General features: G+C 43.0%; 1 protein-coding gene across 2 annotated transcripts in view; it reads left to right on the top strand.

Annotated features, from left to right (window-relative positions):
- Window positions 1–21,478, top strand: part of frmd5a (FERM domain containing 5a) — a 312,218-nt gene that overhangs the window by 132,805 nt on the left and 157,935 nt on the right. The window lies entirely within an intron of this gene.

The raw sequence follows: 21,478 nt of genomic DNA, 5'->3' as shown, positions 1-21,478 counted from the left end.
ATGCCTGGGCAGATATTTCGGTCACAACTGTAGTCCGAGCTTTCCGGAAGGCAGGATTCACAGAACTACTGGACAACAGCGACACTGACTCCGATGACTTCGACGAGACGGAACCGGCCATTTTGGATCCCACGCTTGCGCAACTTTTCAATTCGGACACCGAAGACGAAGAATTCGAAGGATTTACGAATGAAGAATAACTTCAGAAGGTGAGCGCTATGTTTATTTTGTGTGTTGTGACATTAACGTTCGAGCAACATTATGTTGCTATTGCTCTACACCATTTTGAATTTTACTATGTTTGTGATTGCACATTTGCGTACATTTTGGGACAGAGTTGTTAGAACGCTGGTTTTCAATATATTATTAAAGTTTGACTGAACTATCTGACTGTTTTTTTGACATTCCCTTTAGCGCAGCGTAGGCGCGGCTTATAATCCGGGGCGGCTTATTGGTGGACAAAGTTATGAAATATGTAATTCATTGAAGGTGCGGCTAATAATCCGGTGCGCCTTATAGTGCGGAAAATACGGTATATATATATGTATTGGGTTTGAGAAGCAGGAAGTTGTCAGTATCGGCTAAAAAACAATACCGTGCATTCTTAGTACAGTTTTTTTAGTGTTGTAGTTTGACTGTTGTGGTAAGTGAGAGCTTGGATGACATCACTCATCGCTCCCAGAACCGCATGGCGCGTCGGATCTTGGAAAGATTGGGAGGGTAGAGAAGAGAGTGAGGGCCCCGCAGCAAAAAGATGCCGCCTCCCACGCCACCGCAGCCCCAATTTCACCAGACCACCAGGCCGCCCTCCGCTTCCAAGCCATGCCATTCGGCTTTCTCCCCCGAGGGCAAACAAAGACCCCTTTCAGGCCGGTCCCCACTGTGATCATGCCGAGCAGAAGCAATCTGTTCCTCTTGGCTGCTCGCTGGGAAGTGACACAGCCTTTTTTTTTTCTTGTTCAGCAAAAGCAGCTTTTTTTTTTTTTTCAAACGTCATGTTTGCTGTCGTCTTTTTGCTTACTCTGTAATTTGGGGTAGAAAAGTAATAAAAGTGGGCTTTAATGGAACAAAAAAAAATGATGGTCCAATTCAAGAAGATTCTACTTGTTTGTCAATTGGTAGTACTTTTCCCTCACAACTTGAATGAATATACAGTAAGAACACAAAGTGGATGAATTAGAAAACACTTTAATAATATAGTATTAGTTTGGATGAGTTTTTTCCCGAGCATGCACACAAAGTTAAATTGGAGCAAGAATTCATGGCAGTTGCACAACTCAACATGTCCAGAAAATGACTAGGAATAAGCAGAGTTTATTAAACCCCGTATCCCTTGTCCACTCACAGGATTTCAAAATCTTTTCAGTTTAGTGCATTCGAACGGTGTATTTTTAAAAATGATATCAAACTGTGACGATCTGTCACTTAATTTCTCTTTGTGCTTCTTTTTTTTGTATGTACTTCCTATCAGTGCTCCTATTTTGTTTCCATTTCCTGCTTGTCCCGCTGAGCACTGTGTTTTTTCCCCTCACCTGCTGTTGATTGGCAGCCGGTCCACACACCTGCTGCCAATCAGCATGTTCCTATTTAGGCCTGTCTCGCGCACTCCTCAGTGCTCGAAGATTGATTTATGTTTGGTTCTGTTACATGCAAGACTGCTTCCTTCTCTGTTTGGAGTAATTAAAGGCCTACTGAAATGCGATTTTCTTATTCAAACAGGGATAGCAGGTCCATTCTATGTGTCATACTTGATCATTTTGCGATATTGCCATATTTTTGCTGAAAGGATTTAGTAGAGAACATCGACGATAAAGTTCGCAACTTTTGGTCGCTGATAAAAAAGCCTTGCCTGTACCGGAAGTAGCAGACGAGTAGCGTGACGTCACAGGTTGTGGAGCTCCTCACATCCGCACATTGTTTACAATCATGGCCACCAGCGATGAAAGATTCGTGGATGAGGAAAGTGAGAGTGAAGGACTAGAGGGCAGTGGGAGCTGTGAGAGGCGGGTGGGACCTGATATTCAGCTGGGAATGACTAAAACAGTAAAAAAACACAATACTCTATTAGCCACAACACAACCCGGCTTATATTTAATATGCCACAAATTAATCCCGCATAACAAACACCTCCCTGCTCCCGTCCATATAACCCGCCAATACAACTCAAAACACCTGCCCACAGCCCAAAGTACCGTTCACCTCAACAAAGTTCATACAGCACATATATTTCCCCAAAGTCCCCAAAGTTACGTACGTGACATGCACATAGCGGCACGCAAGTACGAGCAAGCGATCAAATGTTTGGAAGCGTACTCACGGTACCGTGTCTGCGTATCCAACTCAAAAGTCCTCCTGGTAAGAGTCTCTGTTGTCCCAGTTCTCCACAGGTCAATGGTAAAGCTTGACTGTCATCTTCCGGGAATGTAAACAATGAAACACCGGCCTTGTTTGTGTTGCTGCAGTCGGCCGCAATACACCGCTTCCCACCTACAGCTTTCTTCTTTGCTGTCTCCATTGTTCATTGAACAAATTGCAAAAGATTCACCAACACAGATGTCCAGAATACTGTGGAATTTTGCGATGAAAACAGACGACTTAATAGCTGGCCACCATGCTGTCTCAAAATGTCCTCTACAATCCGCGACGTCACGCGCTGACGTCATCATACCGAGACGTTTTCAGCAGGATATTTTGCGCAAAATTTAAAATTGCCCTTTAGTAAGCTAACCCGGCCGTATTGACATGTGTTGCAATGTTAAGATTTCATCATTGATGTATAAACTATCAGACTGCGTGGTCGGTAGTAGTGGGTTTCAGTAGGCCTTTAAACTCTACTTACCTGCTCTCCGTTCTCCTGGTTCCTGCATCTTGGGGTCACTAATCCGGCAGCCATGCGAGTTCCTCACACAAACACACCTTTGAATCACAGTAAATTACTTGCCTGCATAATTTAACCGTCAGAGGACAAAGGCTGACTTTGTTGTCCTTTCAGTAAATATTTCCTGTGTTTGGCCATCATTTTTAATTGTTACGCCATGATACAAAAGAGGGTTTTTTTCATGTAGAATTTTAACATTTTAATGTCAAGGTACAATACACTGGCAGTTATTCAACAATATCCAAATCCAAACAGGACATACAAATCCTTCATTTTTCAAAGGACAAACAAAAGTTTGGAGACATCTTCTCATTCAATGGGTTTTCTTTATTTCCATGACTATTTACATTGTAGATTGTCACTGAAGGCATCAAAACTATGAATGAACACATGTGGAGTTATGTACTTAACAAAAAAAGGTGAAATAACTGAAAACATGTTTTATATTCTAGTTTCTTCAAAATAGCCACCCTTTGCCCTGATTACTGCTTTGCACACTCCTGGCATTCTCTCGATGAGCTTCAAGAGGTAGTCACCTGAAAGGGTTTTCACTTCACAGGTGTCATATTTTTGATGCCTTCAGTGACAATCTACAATGTAAATAGTCATGAAAATAAAGAAAAGGCATTGAAATGAGAAGGTGTGTCCAAACTTTTGGCCTGTACTGTACATATTTTGGATAATTTTTTATTTTTTTATTTTCTTTGCGCAAATCTCTTAATCAACTTCAGAGCTTAACAAAAATAGCAAATATATCATGTTTAAAAAAAAGTATTTTAAACCTTCAAAGGCCTTCATCCAATGATTTCACTGTTGTCCATTAGTATAAATGTGCATAACATGAGTTATTTTACACATTTCAAACGGTTATGACCCTCCCTGACAGTTTTGAACTTGTTTGTCTTCCTCTGCTTGATGTCATTTCTGTTCTAGTGCTTTTGTTTTGTTGTTCACACTTCCTGTGTGTTTTCATTTCTTCTGGACTGAGGGCTGCCTCCTTTACCCGTCCGTCCTTGGTTGCCAATCGGGATGCTTTTTATGCGAACTTCCTGTGGATGGGATTGGATCTTTGTTTGTTGCTACCTGACCAACTGTAAACCTTCTTGTGCACTTCCTAGCTGCACTTGCTCTTGTTAAATACATTTTTACTTGTGCTAAGCCTGCTGTCTCTGCATCCAAGGGTCACGCTTTAAGCTTTGATTGTGCCAACCCCCCCAAACCGCTCATAAAACATTTTTATTTGATATATTTGTTTAGGAGCTTCAAGAGGTAGTCATCTGAAATGGTTTTCACTTCACAGGTGTGCTTGAAGCTCATGGAGAGAAGGCCAAGAGTGTGCAAAGCAGTAATCAGAGAAAAGGGTGGCTATTTTGAAGAAACTAGAATATTGATTGTACAGATATGGTGTTGTTTCTGCTGGGCAAGTATGCCTGACGCGCCTCCTACAGCGCCTTGAGTCAGCTGCAGGGTCATCAGCCGGGGACCACCGCTCATTGGAGTTTCGCTCTCTTTAACCCCGGAACGCCTCCTGGTGGCGGAGCGGTGGCAGGGACGTCTCCCTGCCACCCCCTGCAGCTGACCCATCTTATTGCCTCGACCCCAAGTACTTATCCCTCCTCCTCAGCCACAACCAGAAGCTTCCCTTTTCTGCTTCCTCAGCAAGGGCCTTAGTTTCCCTTTGGAGCTTAGCCCCAGTCGTTCCCACATCTCGGAGCAGCCTTATAGTTGATGTGCCGACGAAGCCCCGGCAGCCTACTTCCACAGGGTAGATGGTAGTGGACCAGCCTGCCTCTCTACACTCAGCAGCCAGATCTGCATACTTGGCTGCTTTGCGCTCGTAGGCAGCCTGGATTCCCTCCTCCCAGGGGATGGTGAGCTCGATCAGTATGGCAGACTTGGTAACAGCAGACCATAGCACGATGTCTGGGCGGAGTGAAGTGGTGGTGATTTCACGGGGGAACTGGAGCTGTTTGCCGATGTCAGCCCTCATACTCCAGTCCCTTGCCAGAGAGAGGAAACTGCGGGGGCCTCGTCGGCTGGTGTGTCCTTTGCCTTCCCCTGGCCTCACAAACATGACAGGAAGTTGCTTGGCTATGGGCTGGCTGTTGGCCTCTTGTCTACTGCTCTCCAGGACTTCGGCCAGTTTCCTCAGGACTTGATCATGCCGCCATCTGTAGCGACCCTGTGTCAGCGCGATCTTGCAGCCTGATAGCAAGTGCTGCAGGCTGGCGTTGGGAGCACCACACAGGGGACAGCTCTCCTCCTGGCCAAACCACTGGTGGAGGTTTCTAGGGCATGGTAAGGTGTCATAGGTTGCCCTGAGTAGGAAGCCGAGTCTGGCTTGTGGCATCTTCCATAGGTCGGCCCAGCTGATGGGTCTGCTGCTGGTACCTTCCCAAGTGGTCCATCTTCCTTGGCGACCTTGAGACACGGCCTTGATGGTATATTGCTCCTGGTTTGCCCTTGAGACCTCCTCCACAACCATGGCTCTGCGTTCCCTCTTTGTGGCCTTGGACCAGAGGCGTGGAGAATCACCCCAGCCAAGCCCCGCTCTCCCTACTTGCACCCTGCCAACTATCTCTTGGTGTTGGAGCCTGCCAATGGCCTTGGCGACCTCTGGCCCTGCTTGCCACTTCCGGCCTGTTCGGGTGGGTACACGTGCGTTCCTCACTGTAGGATCTGAGGATTCTTCAAGCTCAAGAACCAGTCTGGCCTTCTCTTGCTTATAGCCCAGGGTAATGGACTGGATCGGCAGATGCAGCGAAGTTGCCCCAAATAAGCCAGTGTCGGAGAAGCAACGCGGTAGGCCCAGCCACTTTCTGATGTAGGAGTTGGCTAGTCTGTCCAACCCGTTGACTGTTGAGGATGGAATCTCGCACATCTTCAGTGGCCACATAACCCTTTGGTACAGTGTGAAGTTGTAACACCACAACTTGTACTTTCCGGGGAGCTGGCTCTTGTTGATACTTGCTAGGCCTTCTGAGAGTTGTTTCCGTGCTGCCTTGCCTGCGTGCTTGTCCGACAGGTCCGCATTGTACTACATTTTTATTTGATATATTTGTTTAGGAGCTTCAAGAGGTAGTCATCTGAAATGGTTTTCACTTCACAGGTGTGCTTGAAGCTCATGGAGAGAATGCCAAGAGTGTGCAAAGCAGTAATCAGAGCAAAGGGTGGCTATTTTGAAGAAACTAGAATATCAAACATGTTTTCAGTTATTTCACCTTTTTTTGCTAAGTACATAACTCCACATGTGTTCATTCATAGTTTTGATGCCTTCAGTGACAATTTACAATGTAAATAGTCATGAAAATAAAGAAAACCCATTGAATGAGAAGGTGTGTCCAAACTTTTGGCCTGTACTGTATATCTATGTCAAAAATCCAATATTTGTGTGAATATCTTGACAAAAATGAGACTTATTATATAAGTAAAGAATAGCAGGCAGCAGCTCACACATTCTCATACTTTCTGTAACATCCAGAAAGAAAATATGTCAGCCATCTCGAAAAATGTTTCAACTATAAACTACATAAAAAGAGCTCAGAATAGTTTTTATTTAAATGTTTGCAATATTTCATGGTTTCTCACGAGAAATTTTTTAGGTATTAAATCCAACAACTGCTATAAAATTGAGTCGCTGGCGAGTTATTGTGATGTAGAGGAATCTCATATTTTTACCTATTTTCTAGAGAGATTTTTTTATTTTGAAATGCAAATGTTAGACTTGCATAGTGAGGGTTTGCTGGGAACGTCTGGCAGAGTCTCCTGTCAGAGAGAGTTTCAATTCCCACCTCCGGAAGAACTTTGAACATGTCACGAGGGAGGTGCTGGACATTGAGTCCGAGTGGACCATGTTCCGCACCTCTATTGTCGAGGCGGCTGATTGGAGCTGTGGCCGCAAGGTAGTTGGTGCCTGTCGTGGCGGTAATCCTAGAACCCGTTGGTGGACACCGGCGGTGAGGGATGCCGTCAAGCTGAAGAAGGAGTCCTATCGGGTTCTTTTGGCTCATGGGACTCCTGAGGCAGCGGACAGGTACCGACAGGCCAAGCGGTTTGCGGCTTCAGCGGTCGCGGAGGCAAAAACTCGGACATGGGAGGAGTTCGGGGAAGCCATGGAAAACGACTTCCGGACGGCTTCGAAGCGATTCTGGACCACCATCCACCGCCTCAGGAAGGGGAAGCAGTGCACTACCAACACCGTGTATGGTGCGGATGGTGTTCTGCTGACCTCGACTGCGGAAGTTGTGGATCGGTGGAGGGAATACTTCGAAGACCTCCTCAATCCCACCAACACGTCTTCCTATGAGGAAGCAGTGCCTGAGGAATCTGTGGTGGGCTCTCCTATTTCTGGGGCTGAGGTTGCTGAGGTAGTTAAAAAGCTCCTCGGTGGCAAGGCCCCGGGGGTGGATGAGATCTGCCCGGAGTTCCTTAAGGCTCTGGATGCTGTAGGGCTGTCTTGGTTGACAAGACTCTGCAGCATCGCGTGGACATCGGGGGCAGTACCTCTGGATTGGCAGACCGGGGTGGTGGTTCCTCTCTTTAAAAAGGGGAACCGAAGGGTGTGTTCTAACTATCGTGGGATCACACTCCTCAGCCTTCCCGGTAAGGTCTATTCAGGTGTACTGGAGAGGAGGCTACGCCGGATAGTCGAACCTCGGATTCAGGAGGAACAGTGTGGTTTTCGTCCTGGTCGTGGAACTGTGGACCAGCTCTATACTCTCGGCAGGGTCCTTGAGGGTGCATGGGAGTTTGCCCAACCAGTCTACATGTGCTTTGTGGACTTGGAGAAGGCATTCGACCGTGTCCCTCGGGAAGTCCTGTGGGGAGTGCTCAGAGAGTATGGGGTTTCGGACTGTCTGATTGTGGCGGTCCGCTCCTTGTATGATCAGTGTCAGAGCTTGGTTCGCATTGCCGGCAGCAAGTCGGACATGTTTCCGGTGAGGGTTGGACTCCGCCAAGGCTGCCCTTTGTCACCGATTCTGTTCATAACTTTTATGGACAGAATTTCTAGGCGCAGTCAAGGCGTTGAGGGGATCCGGTTTGGTGGCTGCAGGATTAGGTCTCTGCTTTTTGCAGATGATTTGGTCCTGATGGCTTCATCTGGCCAGGATCTTCAGCTCTCACTGGATCGGTTCGCAGCTGAGTGTGAAGCGACTGGGATGAGAATCAGCACCTCCAAGTCCGAGTCCATGGTTCTCGCCCGGAAAAGGGTGGAGTGCCATCTCCGGGTTGGGGAGGAGATCTTGCCCCAAGTGGAGGAGTTCAAGTACCTCGGAGTCTTGTTCACGAGTGAGGGAAGAGTGGATCGTGAGATCGACAGGCGGATCGGTGCGGCGTCTTCAGTAATGCGGACGCTGTATCGATCCGTTGTGGTGAAGAAGGAGCTGAGCCGGAAGGCAAAGCTCTCAATTTACCGGTCGATCTACGTTCCCATCCTCACCTATGGTCATGAGCTTTGGGTTATGACCGAAAGGACAAGATCACGGGTACAAGCGGCCGAAATGAGTTTCCTCCGCCGGGTGGCAGGGCTCTCCCTTAGAGATAGGGTGAGAAGCTCTGTCATCCGGGGGGAGCTCAAAGTAAAGCCGCTGCTCCTCCGCATCGAGAGGAGCCAGATGAGGTGGTTCGGTCATCTGGTCAGGATGCCACCTGAGCGCCTCCCTAAGGAGGTGTTTAGGGCATGTCCGAACGGTAGGAGGCCACGGGGAAGACCCAGGACACGTTGGGAAGACTATGTCTCCCGGCTGGCCTGGGAACGCCTCGGGATCCCCCGGGAGGAGCTGGACGAAGTGGCTGGGGAGAGGGAAGTCTGGGCTTCCCTGCTTAGGCTGCTGCCCCCGCGACCCGACCTCGGATAAGCGGAAGAAGATGGATGGATGGATGGACTTGCATAATAAAAGGTGTTTGTGAAATCCCCTGATGTTTTTTTGGTGCTAAATTAACCACAACATTAGCGCCACATTAAACATTATGTCTGACGTTTCCTACAAAATAATGTTAGAAAACAACTTAAAGTTTATTGACGTATAATATTCATCTTTTACATCGAATTAATATCGCCTCCAAAAATCGGTTATCAGCCTCCTAGACTACTAATAATCGGTATTGGCGCTGAAAAAAACATATCGGTCGATCTCTAATAGCAACCCCCCGCCGGGGGAGCATGTGCGGCCATGTTAAATTGCTGAATTAATCTGTGTTAAATTAATGCGATCATTTATTATGATTATTCGTATGAGTTCACATTGACAGAGCTCATTTCAATATACACTCCTCACACACGGTTATGGACATCAGGCTTCATATCAGGAACACAACTAGCTGTCCTCCAACAAGGAGCGACATCATTTTACAGAAAATTGTTCAGAGATAAGTAGTCTTGCACAGTACAGCGTGTGCCCTAAAAGCTTCCAAAGATTTATTGAAGAGGCGAGGCATGGAAGATGAGACGTTTACTGTCGATCTGTATGTACAGTATGTGCTGTACAGCATATAGTCTTTCAGTTTACAAATGGTCTGTCAAAATACATTCCATTCCTGTCTTCAGCAGAACAATATGAACGTGTCGCCGACATGATTTCAATGGCTTTTACCCGAGAATAATGCCTGCGATATGCTCCAGGGCCCATATATCAGCAACATATCATTTCAAACACCAGACAAAATGAAAATAGCAAAAGACTGGAGAAAAACACCAGTTTACAAACTACAGACCTGTTTCTTTAACAACAGGTTGGACAAATTCATAAATCAAATACTCACAGACGGACACAGGGCCAACATTTTAACATCAATGGCATTATTCGAAATAACGGAAGAGATCATCAATGCAATGGACGGTAAACAGTGCACAGTGGCAGTGTTTATGGATTTAACAAAATCATCATAATCAATCAATCATAATATCTTAATAAGAACATTAGAAAGGTATGGAATCAGAGGGTTGGTCTTGAACTGGGTAAGAAGCTACTTAATCAACAGTAAGCAATACGTGAAGATAGGAGAACACACTTCTACAGAGCTGAAAATATCTTGTGGCATACCTCAGGGATCAAAACCGGGACCAATATTGTTCAATCTTTATATAAACGACATTGGTAAAGTTACAAAGGACTTAAAGTTAGTATTATTTGCAGATGACATGACTGTGTTTTGTTCAGGAGAGAACACACAGAAGCTAATACAAATAACCACAGAAGAAATGAACAAATTAAAAAGATGGTTTGACAAAAACAGACTATCTTTGAATCTCAGTAAAACCAAAATAATGATATTCAGTAACAGTAGAAGAGAGAGTCAAATACAATTACAAATAGACGGAGTAGATATTGAAAGGGTGAAAGAAAACACATTTTAGGGTGTAATAATAGATGATAAAATGAACTGGAAATCTCATTTAAAAAATATACAACAGAGTAAAGAAAAACATGTTCTGGACCAAAAATCCCTTCATATTCTCTACTGAGAACATACAAACCCTTTATTTGTTGAATCAAAAATATTGAAATTCAATGACTTGGTGCATTTGCAAACAGCTAAAACTTTGTACAAATCAAACTATAACCTGCTACCCAAGTATGTACAACAATTCTTATCAACAAAAGAGGAGAAATGTAAGCTTAGAGGAAAATCTGGTGTAAAACATTTGTATGCACGTACAACACTTAAGACCTTTCAGCATATCAGTATGTGGAATTATATGATGGAATGGATTAACCAAAGAAATCAAACAAAGCACTAATATGATTCAGTTTGAGAGACTGTTCAAACTACAAGTGTTCACAAAGTACAAAGAAGAACAATTATCATAAATATATTGAACCTTTAAAAAAAAAGAAAGACAATGATTATGAATGTATTCCGTATTTGTTTACTTACTTATGGCGTTTTTTAGGGACCGCAATGTCCCTTTGGGACAGAGGACCCTATTGTAATTGTAAGGTTTTATTAGGGCCCGCAATGGCCCATTGCAAAAGGACTCCCTAGTCCTTATGCAATGGGACATAAGGACCTATTGTTATTCGTTCGTTTTATTCTTTATTCTTTATTATTCTTCCGCCGCCTCTTTGAGCACTAATTTGAACCACTTAACATGCTTCAAAACTCACCATATTTGACCCACCCATCAGGACCTGCGAAAATTGTCTTTTAATAAAAAAACTGAACCGCAAAAATCAAAATTGCGCTCTAGCGCCCCCTAGGGAAAAAAAAGACTAGACTGCCTGTAACTCCCACTAGGAAGGTCGGAAAGACATGAAACAAAAACCTCTATGTAGGTCTGACTCAGACCTAACTTTCATGATGGTACATTCTCGGGCTAAAATCTACAGGAAGTTGGCAATTCCCCCTTCAAGACAAAAAAGTACTAAAAACAGTCACTTTTGCCTCTTTGAGCTGTAATTTGACCCCCTTAACATGCTTCAAAACTCACCAAACTGAACACACACATCAGGACTGGCTAAAACTGTGATATAATGAAAAAACCTAACCCCAAATCTAAAAATTGCGCTCTACAGCAATTTTTGAATAAAACGGACAAAAAACTGCTCCTCGGAAGAAAACAATTACAAAACTGCCTGTAACTCCCACTGGGAAGGTCGGAGAGACATGAAACGAAAACCTCTCCGTAGGTCTCACTTACACCTACATTTCATAAATTGACAACCCCCAGCAAAAATATACAGGAAGTTTGCTATTCCCCCTTCAACACAACATTTTTGTAAAAACCCGTCACCTTTCTTCAAACATTATCTCCTCTGAGCGCGTTTGTTGTTTCAGCTTCAAACTAACACAGGAGAGAGATTGAACCCTTCTGATTAAAAGTTGGTGAAAGAGTTGTGATACCTGCTCCGGTTTTGATTTTATGACCCTTCAAAGACCCGCTGCACTGATGCTCCTTCGGTGCTGTTTTTTTAAGATGGCTGCTCAAAAGCAGGAAGCACCAACGTGCCCACACAATGCAGACAAGGTAGGTACACTAGACAAAAGTCTTGGGACACTTCAGACTAAAAGTAGACAAAAGTATTGGGACACTTAGGACTAGCACCTGCCAAATACGCGGGCCCGACCAATGCTGCTTGCAGCTTTAATTATTATTATTCCGCCGCCTCTTTGAGCTGTAATTTGACCCCCTTAACCTGCTTCAAAACTCACCAAATTTGACACACACATCAAGACTGGCAAAAATTACGATTTAATAAAAAAAACCTAGCCCCAAAACTCAAAATTGTGCTCTAGCGCCCCCTAGGAAGAAAACACAGACACAACTGCCTTTAACTCCCAGTAGGAATGTCGTAGAGACATGAAACAAAAACCTCTATGTAGGTCTCAGTTAGACCTACATTTCATACACTGACATCTTTCAGCAAAAATCAACAGGAAGTTTGCAATTCCCCCTTCATAACAAAAGTTTAGTAAAAACAGTCACTTTTGCCTCTTTGAGCTGTAATTTGACCCCATTAACAGGCTTCAAAACTCACCAAACTGGACAAACACATCAGGACTGGCAAAAATTGCGCTCTCATAAAAAAACGCAACCCCAAAACTCAAAATTGCGCTCCAGCGCCCCCTAGGAAGAAAACACAGACACAACTGCTCCTAGGAAGAAAACTCAGATAAAACTGCCTGTAACTTCCAGTAGGAATGTCTTAGAGACATGAAACAAAAACCTCTTTGTAGGTCTCACTTAGACCTACATTTCATATATTGACAACCCCCAGCAAAAATCAACATGAAGTTTGCAATTCCCCCTTCAAAACAAAAGTTTTGTAAAAACCGGTCACCTTTTTTCAAACATTATCTCCTATGAGCGCGTTTGTCGTGTCAGCTTCAAACTAGCACAGGAGAGAGATTGAACCCTTCTGATTAAAAGTTGACCAAATAGTTTTAATTACTGCTCTGGTTTGGATTTTATGTGCCGCCAAAGTCGGTCCCGTCCATCGCTGCTTGCAGCTTTAATATCTATTTATTATTTATTTACAAACAGAAAACAAAGAAATGGGATAAGACAGCTATGACAAAAAGGAGTAGGATTAAATAAGCTCTGCTTCTTCCTACTCCTTTTCGAACGTGCTGTAATGAAACAACTGGAAATTTGTGATGCATTACTTTCTAATTGTATTGTATGCATGTTCCAAATAAACTGAACTGAACTGAACGGGTTCTTTTTGTGTGATGGACAAGGCTGTTTGGATCAGCACTTACCTCACCTGCATTCCCATCAGCCCCGTAGGCCTGATGTCACATCTGTGGTCAGTCAGTCTGCATGCTTCCATTTCATTCTACCTGCAGCGTCAATTCACTGGCCTCATTCCGTCACTGTGCAGCAGTCAAAGTGGTCAAGAAGCCCAAAGAAAAAAGCTCAATGTGGTGCAATGCAATTCCAAATAAAAATTTTTTTTTTGTGTCAAAATTCAGTTTAAATGTGAAATAAATGATAAAATGATCTATGCATTATGTTAAATTGAGAAAGTGATCAGCTGACTTTTAGTCTTGTAGGGGAATCATACTCGTGTATAAGACTACTGGATTTACCGTATTTTCAGGACATAGAGCACACCGATATATTAGCTGCACCCACTAAATTGTAGAAGAAGAAAACATATTTTCCATATATTAGCTGCACCTGACTATAAGCTACATATACAGGTAAAAGCCAGTAAATTAGAATATTTTGAAAAACTTGATTTATTTCAGTAATTGCATTCAAAAGGTGTAACTTGTACATTATATTTATTCATTGCACACAGACTGATGCATTCAAATGTTTATTTCATTTAATTTTGATGATTTGAAGTGGCAACAAATGAAAATCCAAAATTCCGTGTCACAAAATTAGAATATTACTTAAGGCTAATTCAAAAAAGGGATTTTTAGAAATGTTGGCCAACTGAAAAGTATGAAAATGAAAAATATGAGCATGTACAATACTCAATACTTGGTTGGAGCTCCTTTTGCCTCAATTACTGCGTTAATGCGGCGTGGCATGGAGTCGATGAGTTTCTGGCACTGCTCAGGTGTTATGAGAGCCCAGGTTGCTCTGATAGTGGCCTTCAACTCTTCTGCGTTTTTGGGTCTGGCATTCTGCATCTTCCTTTTCACAATACCCCACAGATTTTCTATGGGGCTAAGGTCAGGGGAGTTGGCGGGCCAATTTAGAACAGAAATACCATGGTCCGTAAACCAGGCACGGGTAGATTTTGCGCTGTGTGCAGGCGCCAAGTCCTGTTGGAACTTGAAATCTCCATCTCCATAGAGCAGGTCAGCAGCAGGAAGCATGAAGTGCTCTAAAACTTGCTGGTAGACGGCTGCGTTGACCCTGGATCTCAGGAAACAGAGTGGACCGACACCAGCAGATGACATGGCACCCCAAACCATCACTGATGGTGGAAACTTTACACTAGACTTCAGGCAACGTGGATCCTGTGCCTCTCCTGTCTTCCTCCAGACTCTGGGACCTCGATTTCCAAAGGAAATGCAAAATTTGCTTTCGTCACAAAACATGACTTTGGACCACTCAGCAGCAGTCCAGCTGGTGTCGGTCCACTCTGTTTCCTGAGATCCAGGGTCAACGCAGCCGTCTACCAGCAAGTTTTAGAGCACTTCATGCTTCCTGCTGCTGACCTGCTCTATGGAGATGGAGATTTCAAGTTCCAACAGGACTTGGCGCCTGCACACAGCGCAAAATCTACCCGTGCCTGGTTTACGGACCATGGTATTTCTGTTCTAAATTGGCCCGCCAACTCCCCTGACCTTAGCCCCATAGAAAATCTGTGGGGTATTGTGAAAAGGAAGATGCAGAATGCCAGACCCAAAAACGCAGAAGAGTTGAAGGCCACTATCAGAGCAACCTGGGCTCTCATAACACCTGAGCAGTGCCAGAAACTCATCGACTCCATGCCACGCCGCATTAACGCAGTAATTGAGGCAAAAGGAGGTCCAACCAAGTATTGAGTATTGTACATGCTCATATTTTTCATTTTCATACTTTTCAGTTGGCCAACATTTCTAAAAATCCCTTTTTTGTATTAGCCTTAAGTAATATTCTAATTTTGTGACACACGGAATTTTGGATTTTCATTTGTTGCCACTTCAAATCATCAAAATTAAATGAAATAAACATTTGAATGCATCAGTCTGTGTGCAATGAATAAATATAATGTACAAGTTACACCTTTTGAATGCAATTACTGAAATAAATCAAGTTTTTCAAAATATTCTAATTTACTGGCTTTTACCTGTATATACATTGTGAAATGAGTTAACACAGCAAGTTTTTGTAAATATGTATTTACATACCTTAATTGTTTCCAAACGGTGTCTGTAAAACGGCAGTAAAATAGCTGATCAAACAAAACAGAAGTCATCGTCATGGAAACACTAGCTGCGGAAGCTAGCTCCCCAATCAGCTAAACAGACTCAATAACTCCACGGTGACGCCTTGGTGAATTTATGAAACTGAAACGATACAAAAACAATGGCATTTTAAGTTAATAATAATAACACAGACATATGTTACCATATTAGGTAATGCTAATGACGCTAGCTTCATAACATTTCGATAGCACTTACAAATATGCATGACAACTGTCTTAGAGACATCACACATGGGACGCTTTAGTAAGTATGAACAGTTTTAGTTATATTGTAAAACTTACAAACGTGCCTTGAAGTGACGGATGAAGAATCTCTATGAGTAGAAACGCTTTTGACGGCTAGAAGGCGGAAAGGCACTTGTACTTCCGGTTGAAAGCTCAGTCTCAACAGAAGGACAATGCAGCACTGCAGCACCTGCTTTGAGCTAACTCGTCCAAAAGATGGCACCATAGCACACACAATAACACACCTATCTAGTATTTTTTTCTTATTTAAAAAAATATATATATTTGGATTATGGTCGTCAGCGAAAAAAAACACCATAATCCAGCTGCACCGTTTTATAAACCGCAGGGTTCAAAGCCTAAAAGAAAAAATAGCAGTTTATAGTCCAGAATTCATGGTATTCATTTACTTTATATTAGTGAGCAGGATTATACAAAAACCCCACATATGCTGTCCATGGAGCTCTTGGGATTGTTGAACAATATTGTTTTAAAATGTGGTGCAATGCAATTCCAAATAAAAATGTATTTTTTGTGTCAAAATTCAATTTAAAAAAGCCAATTTCAATGTTTTTTAATGTGAAATAAATGATACAATTATCTATGCATTAATTGAATTGAGAAATATAATCCTAAACGTCTATAATCTTTACTATTTGTCATCATGACAGTTTTTGATTTAAACTGTTTTCAATGTGTCAACTTATTATGTAAAAATACAATTAAATAAACATATTTGTCGAAGTAAATTAAGGTATAATTATTTGACATTTTAAATAATTTTTAATACAGATTGGCTCTATGTGCTTTATACCCTGAATTTGGATCTTGGAAACCATTTAAATATTAAGGATGTTCCAATGCATCTTTTTCATTTCCGATACGATACCGATATTGAAACCTTGAATATTGGCCAATGCCCAATACCAGAGGTGGGACCAAGTCATTGTTTTGCAAGTCACAAGTAAGTCTCAAGTCTTTGCCCTCAAGTCCGAGTCAAGTCCCGAGTCAAGACAGGCAAGCCCCGAGTCAAGTCCAAAGTCAAGACTGGAAAGTCTCAAGTCAAGTCCTAAGTCCTGCATTTTGAGTTTCGAGTCCTTTCAAGTCCTTTTAACCACAGACTAATATATTAACACAGATTGTGTATGCTTTTCAAACGCTGTATTTATTTATTAAAACAAGTGCATTTTAAATTGCAGGAAAGAAAATTGTGCTGACATTGCACTTTATAATAGCACTATTAACCAGTCATTTTAAACATTCACTCATTCCTTTACAGAACAAACACATTGAAAAATAAAGTGCAAATGTACTTATTTGTACAAAAGTGTTAACATTGAAAAAACATGACATATACGTGAACATAACAAAAAAGTTGTACTTTTTATATGTCAGGGCCCTATGCTGCATTGCATTTGCAAAAGACCAAATTAGCCAAGAGTCTGTCAGTCATTTGTGCACGATGGGGGCGTAGTATGATGCCACCATGGCTGAAAACTCGCTCCACTGGAGCACTGGAGGCAGGCACTGCCAAGACTCTCATGGCCACTCGGAACAGTGAAGGAAGAGTCTTCATGTTCAATGCCCAGAACAAAAGGGGGGAGAGAGTTGTTTTGGGTTGGTGCACTACTTGTAAGTGTATCTTGTGTTTTTTATGTTGATTTAATTAAAAAAAGAAAAGAAAAAAAAATTATTTCTTGTGCGGCCCGATACCAATCGATCCACGGACCAGTACCGGGCCGCGGCCCGGTGGTTGGGGACCACTGAGGTAAACAACCAACAGTATGTCAGAAAGCTAGCTAAAACGGTACACATATTCATAATATAGTATACATTTTAACTGACCTTTATTTTACTATTTTTGTCTTTTTTTAGGTGGCTAAAATACGCGGTGCTGCTGACCGCCGTCTAACGTTACGTGTGATATATTGACTAACGTAACCCTGCTTAAAAAAAATCACTGAACAAAAAGTATGAATAAGGTAGTGAACTGCAACAGATTCCCATGTTTGCAATAATGTTATAACGTTAGCAGTGAGTTTACAGCCTCACTGATTTAACTACACAGCAAATAAAAGTCACGTTACTTAGCCAATAAACGTTATCTTACATTCAAAACTTACCGCTCTTTGTGCAACTTCAAATGCCGGACGAAGTTGGAAGTTGTTTCCTCTCCATCAGTAATTTTCGAACCGCATGTGTTGCATACTGCAAACCGTTTTGTGTTGACCACCTCGTAATTTTTATACCCAAACAAAATTATTTTAGGCATCATTTTTTGTTCACTGGCGTGTGGTTTGGACATGTCTTCTTCGTTGGTTGTCCTGCAATTTGATTGGATGAATGCTGTGTGATGAAAACAAAGTAGATCTAATTTGATTGGCTGTTGTACTGAGAGCACACCAGCTGACACACGCAACGCTGATAGACAAGTACACAATGAAAAATACGGAGCGCTCCCGAATAACTTTTTCATCTTTGGGTTTTGGGGAAAGTAGCAAGTCATGTCAAGTCATGTCAATTCAAAAGGCTCAAGTCCAAGTGAAGTCACAAGTCATTGATGTTAAAGTCTAAGTCGAGTTGCAAGTCTTTTTACATTTTGTCAAGTCGAGTCTAAAGTCATCAAATTCATGACTCGAGTCTGACTCGAGTCCAAGTCATGTGACTCGAGTCCACACCTCTGCCCAATACTGATACTGATCGGATATGATATAGGCACAAATCATACATATTCTTATTATTCCGTAGTGTAGAATGTTAGAAATGGTTTGATCAAGTAAAATTACTCAAGCACATATCAATGGTAGGTATGAAAAACAATAACTTATTATTAACCAAATTGAAATAGACTTATACTGTCTTTAAGTTGAAGTGGAGTGGTATCCCCCCCCCCCCCTTTTTTTTGGCAATATCAAATGGCCACACTATTTCATTAAATTAAGTAAGTTGAATGATGCGGACACGTTTGTTCCTGGATACTTTCTAATACGCTTCAGCCTTGGAGACTTTGTATTTGTAAGTAATATGATTACTTATTTATATTAACAAATGTGGTTTAGGCTGCAGTGTTGTTTAATTAAGTACACTTATTACGTATGGTGTGTCTAGCTTGTGAGTTATTGTGTGCTTAGCTGTTGTGTAGCTGCCATCACCTAATAGCCAATGTTTACATGTTGCGAATGACTTGACAAGAAAAGACCAACCCTGCGTATTTATTATAGGACATTCAGATATTAACTGGCTGTCCATCTTTGCACAAGTAAACGCGCTGCAGGACTGCATGTATCAGAGCGGTCATATCGGAGATGCAACCCGATATAATCCGTTTTTTTTTTTATTGCTGATATCAGACTGTTGTCAATATCGGATTGGGACACTCCTTATAGTAATTAAGTATGGTAATAATGATTCCACATGAACACATTATATACAGTTGTTATCAAAAGTTTACATACACTAAAGAAAACAATGTCATGGCTGTCTTGAGTTTCCAATCATTTCTACAACTCTTATTTTTTTGTGATAGAGTGATTGGAGCACATACTTGTTGGTCACAAAAAACATTCATGAAGTTTGGTTCTTTTATGAATTAATTATGGGTCTACTGAAAATGTGACCAAATCTGCTGGGTCAAAAGTATACATACAGCAATGTTAATATTTGGTTACATGTCCCTTGGCAAGTTTCACTGCAATAAGGCACTTTTGGTAGCCATCCACAAGCTTCTGGTTGAATTTTTGACCACTCCTCTTGACAAAATTGGTGCAGTTCAGCTAAATGTGTTGGTTTTCTGACATGGACTTGTTTCTTCAGCATTGCCCACATGTTTGAGTCAGGACTTTGGGAAGGCCATTCTAAAACCTTAATTCTAGCCTGATTTAGCCATTCCTTTACCACTTTTGATGTGTGTTTGGGGTTATTTTCCTGTTGGAACACCCAACTGCGCCCAAGACCCAACCTTCGGGCTGATTATTTTAGGTTGTCCTGAAGAATTTGAATCCTCCTTTTTCATTGTCCCATTTACCCTCTTTAAAGCACCAGTTCCATTGGCATCAAAACAGGCCCAGAGCATAATACTACCACCACCATGCTTGACGGTAGGGATTGTGTTCCTGGAATTAAAGGCCTCACCTTTTCTGTTCCAAACATATTGCTGGGTATTGTGGCCAAGCAGCTCAATTTTTGTTTCATTTGACATCACATGGACAAAGATAAGACCTTCTGTAGGAAAGTGCTTTTTGACCCAGCAGATTTGGTCACATTTTCAGTAGACCCATAATAAATTCATAAAAGAACCGAACTTCATGAATGTTATTTGTGACCAACAAGTATGTGCTCCAATCACTCTATCACAAAAAAATAAAAGAGTTGTAGAAATGATTGGAAACTCAAGACAGCCATGACATTATGTTCTTTACAAGTGTATGTAAACTTTTGATCACGACTGTATATCCATCCATCCATCCATCCATCTTCTTCCGCTTATCCGAGGTCGGGTCGCGGGGGCAGCAGCCTAAGCAGGGAAGCCCAGACTTCCCTCTCCCCAGCCACTTCGTCCAGCTCCTCCCGGGGGATCCCGAGGCGTTCCCAGGCCAGCCGGGAGACATAGTCTTCCCAACGTGTCCTGGGTCTTCCTCGTGGCCTCCTACCGGTCGGACATGCCCTAAACACCTCCTTAGGGAGGCGCTCGGGTGGCATCCTGACCAGATGCCCGAACCACCTCATCTGGCTCCTCTCGATGTGGAGGAGCAGCGGCTTTACTTTGAGCTCCCCCCGGATGACAGAGCTTCTCACCCTATCTCTAAGGGAGAGCCCCGCCACCCGGCGGAGGAAACTCATTTCGGCCGCTTGTACCCGTGATCTTGTCCTTTCGGTCATAACCCAAAGCTCATGACCATAGGTGAGGATGGGAACGTAGATCGACCGGTAAATTGAGAGCTTTGCCTTCCGGCTCAGCTCCTTCTTCACCACAACGGATCGATACAGCGTCCGCATTACTGAAGACGCCGCACCGATCCGCCTGTCGATCTCACGATCCACTCTTCCCTCACTCGTGAACAAGACTCCGAGGTACTTGAACTCCTCCACTTGGGGCAAGATCTCCTCCCCAACCCGGAGATGGCTCTCCACCCTTTTCCGGGCGAGAACCATGGACTCGGACTTGGAGGTGCTGATTCTCATCCCAGTCGCTTCACACTCAGCTGCGAACCGATCCAGTGAGAGCTGAAGATCCTGGCCAGATGAAGCCATCAGGACCAAATCATCTGCAAAAAGCAGAGACCTAATCCTGCAGCCACCAAACCGGATCCCCTCAACGCCTTGACTGCGCCTAGAAATTCTGTCCATAAAAGTTATGAACAGAATCGGTGACAAAGGGCAGCCTTGGCGGAGTCCAACCCTCACCGGAAACGAGTCCGACTTACTGCCGGCAATGCGAACCAAGCTCTGACACTGATCATACAGGGAGCGGACCGCCACAATCAGACAGTCCGAAACCCCATACTCTCTGAGCACTCCCCACAGGACTTCCCGAGGGACACGGTCGAATGCCTTCTCCAAGTCCACAAAGCACATGTAGACTGGTTGGGCAAACTCCCATGCACCCTCAAGGACCCTGCCGAGAGTATAGAGCTGGTCCACAGTTCCACGACCAGGACGAAAACCACACTGTTTCTCCTGAATCCGAGGTTCAACTATCCGGCTGTATATCATCAAAAAGTATTAATCTTCTCTCAGTTATTTATTATTATTTACTTAATTAGGTCCTCTCCCTGGAACTCATTAGTCAAGAACCCGCTAGACTGTAAAACAGAGATGGTTGAAACTCATTACCGAGTTCTAATTTGTGTTCTGCCAAGTGTTGATAGACCCATCACAGCATTTTTAAGCTGTGAAGTCTCTTAATTTTCCTTTTTTTTTTCCTTCTTAGTAAGGCGGTGGTAGAATCTCATTAAACCCGGGTAATTAGAAAAGGATAATTGTCACATTTATTGATGATCAG

Source organism: Nerophis lumbriciformis, linkage group LG29 (genome assembly GCF_033978685.3).
Source record: "Nerophis lumbriciformis linkage group LG29, RoL_Nlum_v2.1, whole genome shotgun sequence".
In the NCBI taxonomy this organism is placed as follows: domain Eukaryota; kingdom Metazoa; phylum Chordata; class Actinopteri; order Syngnathiformes; family Syngnathidae; genus Nerophis; species Nerophis lumbriciformis.
The sequence above is the reverse complement of the archived record's forward strand: the minus strand, read 5'-3'. Positions and strand labels throughout refer to the sequence as shown.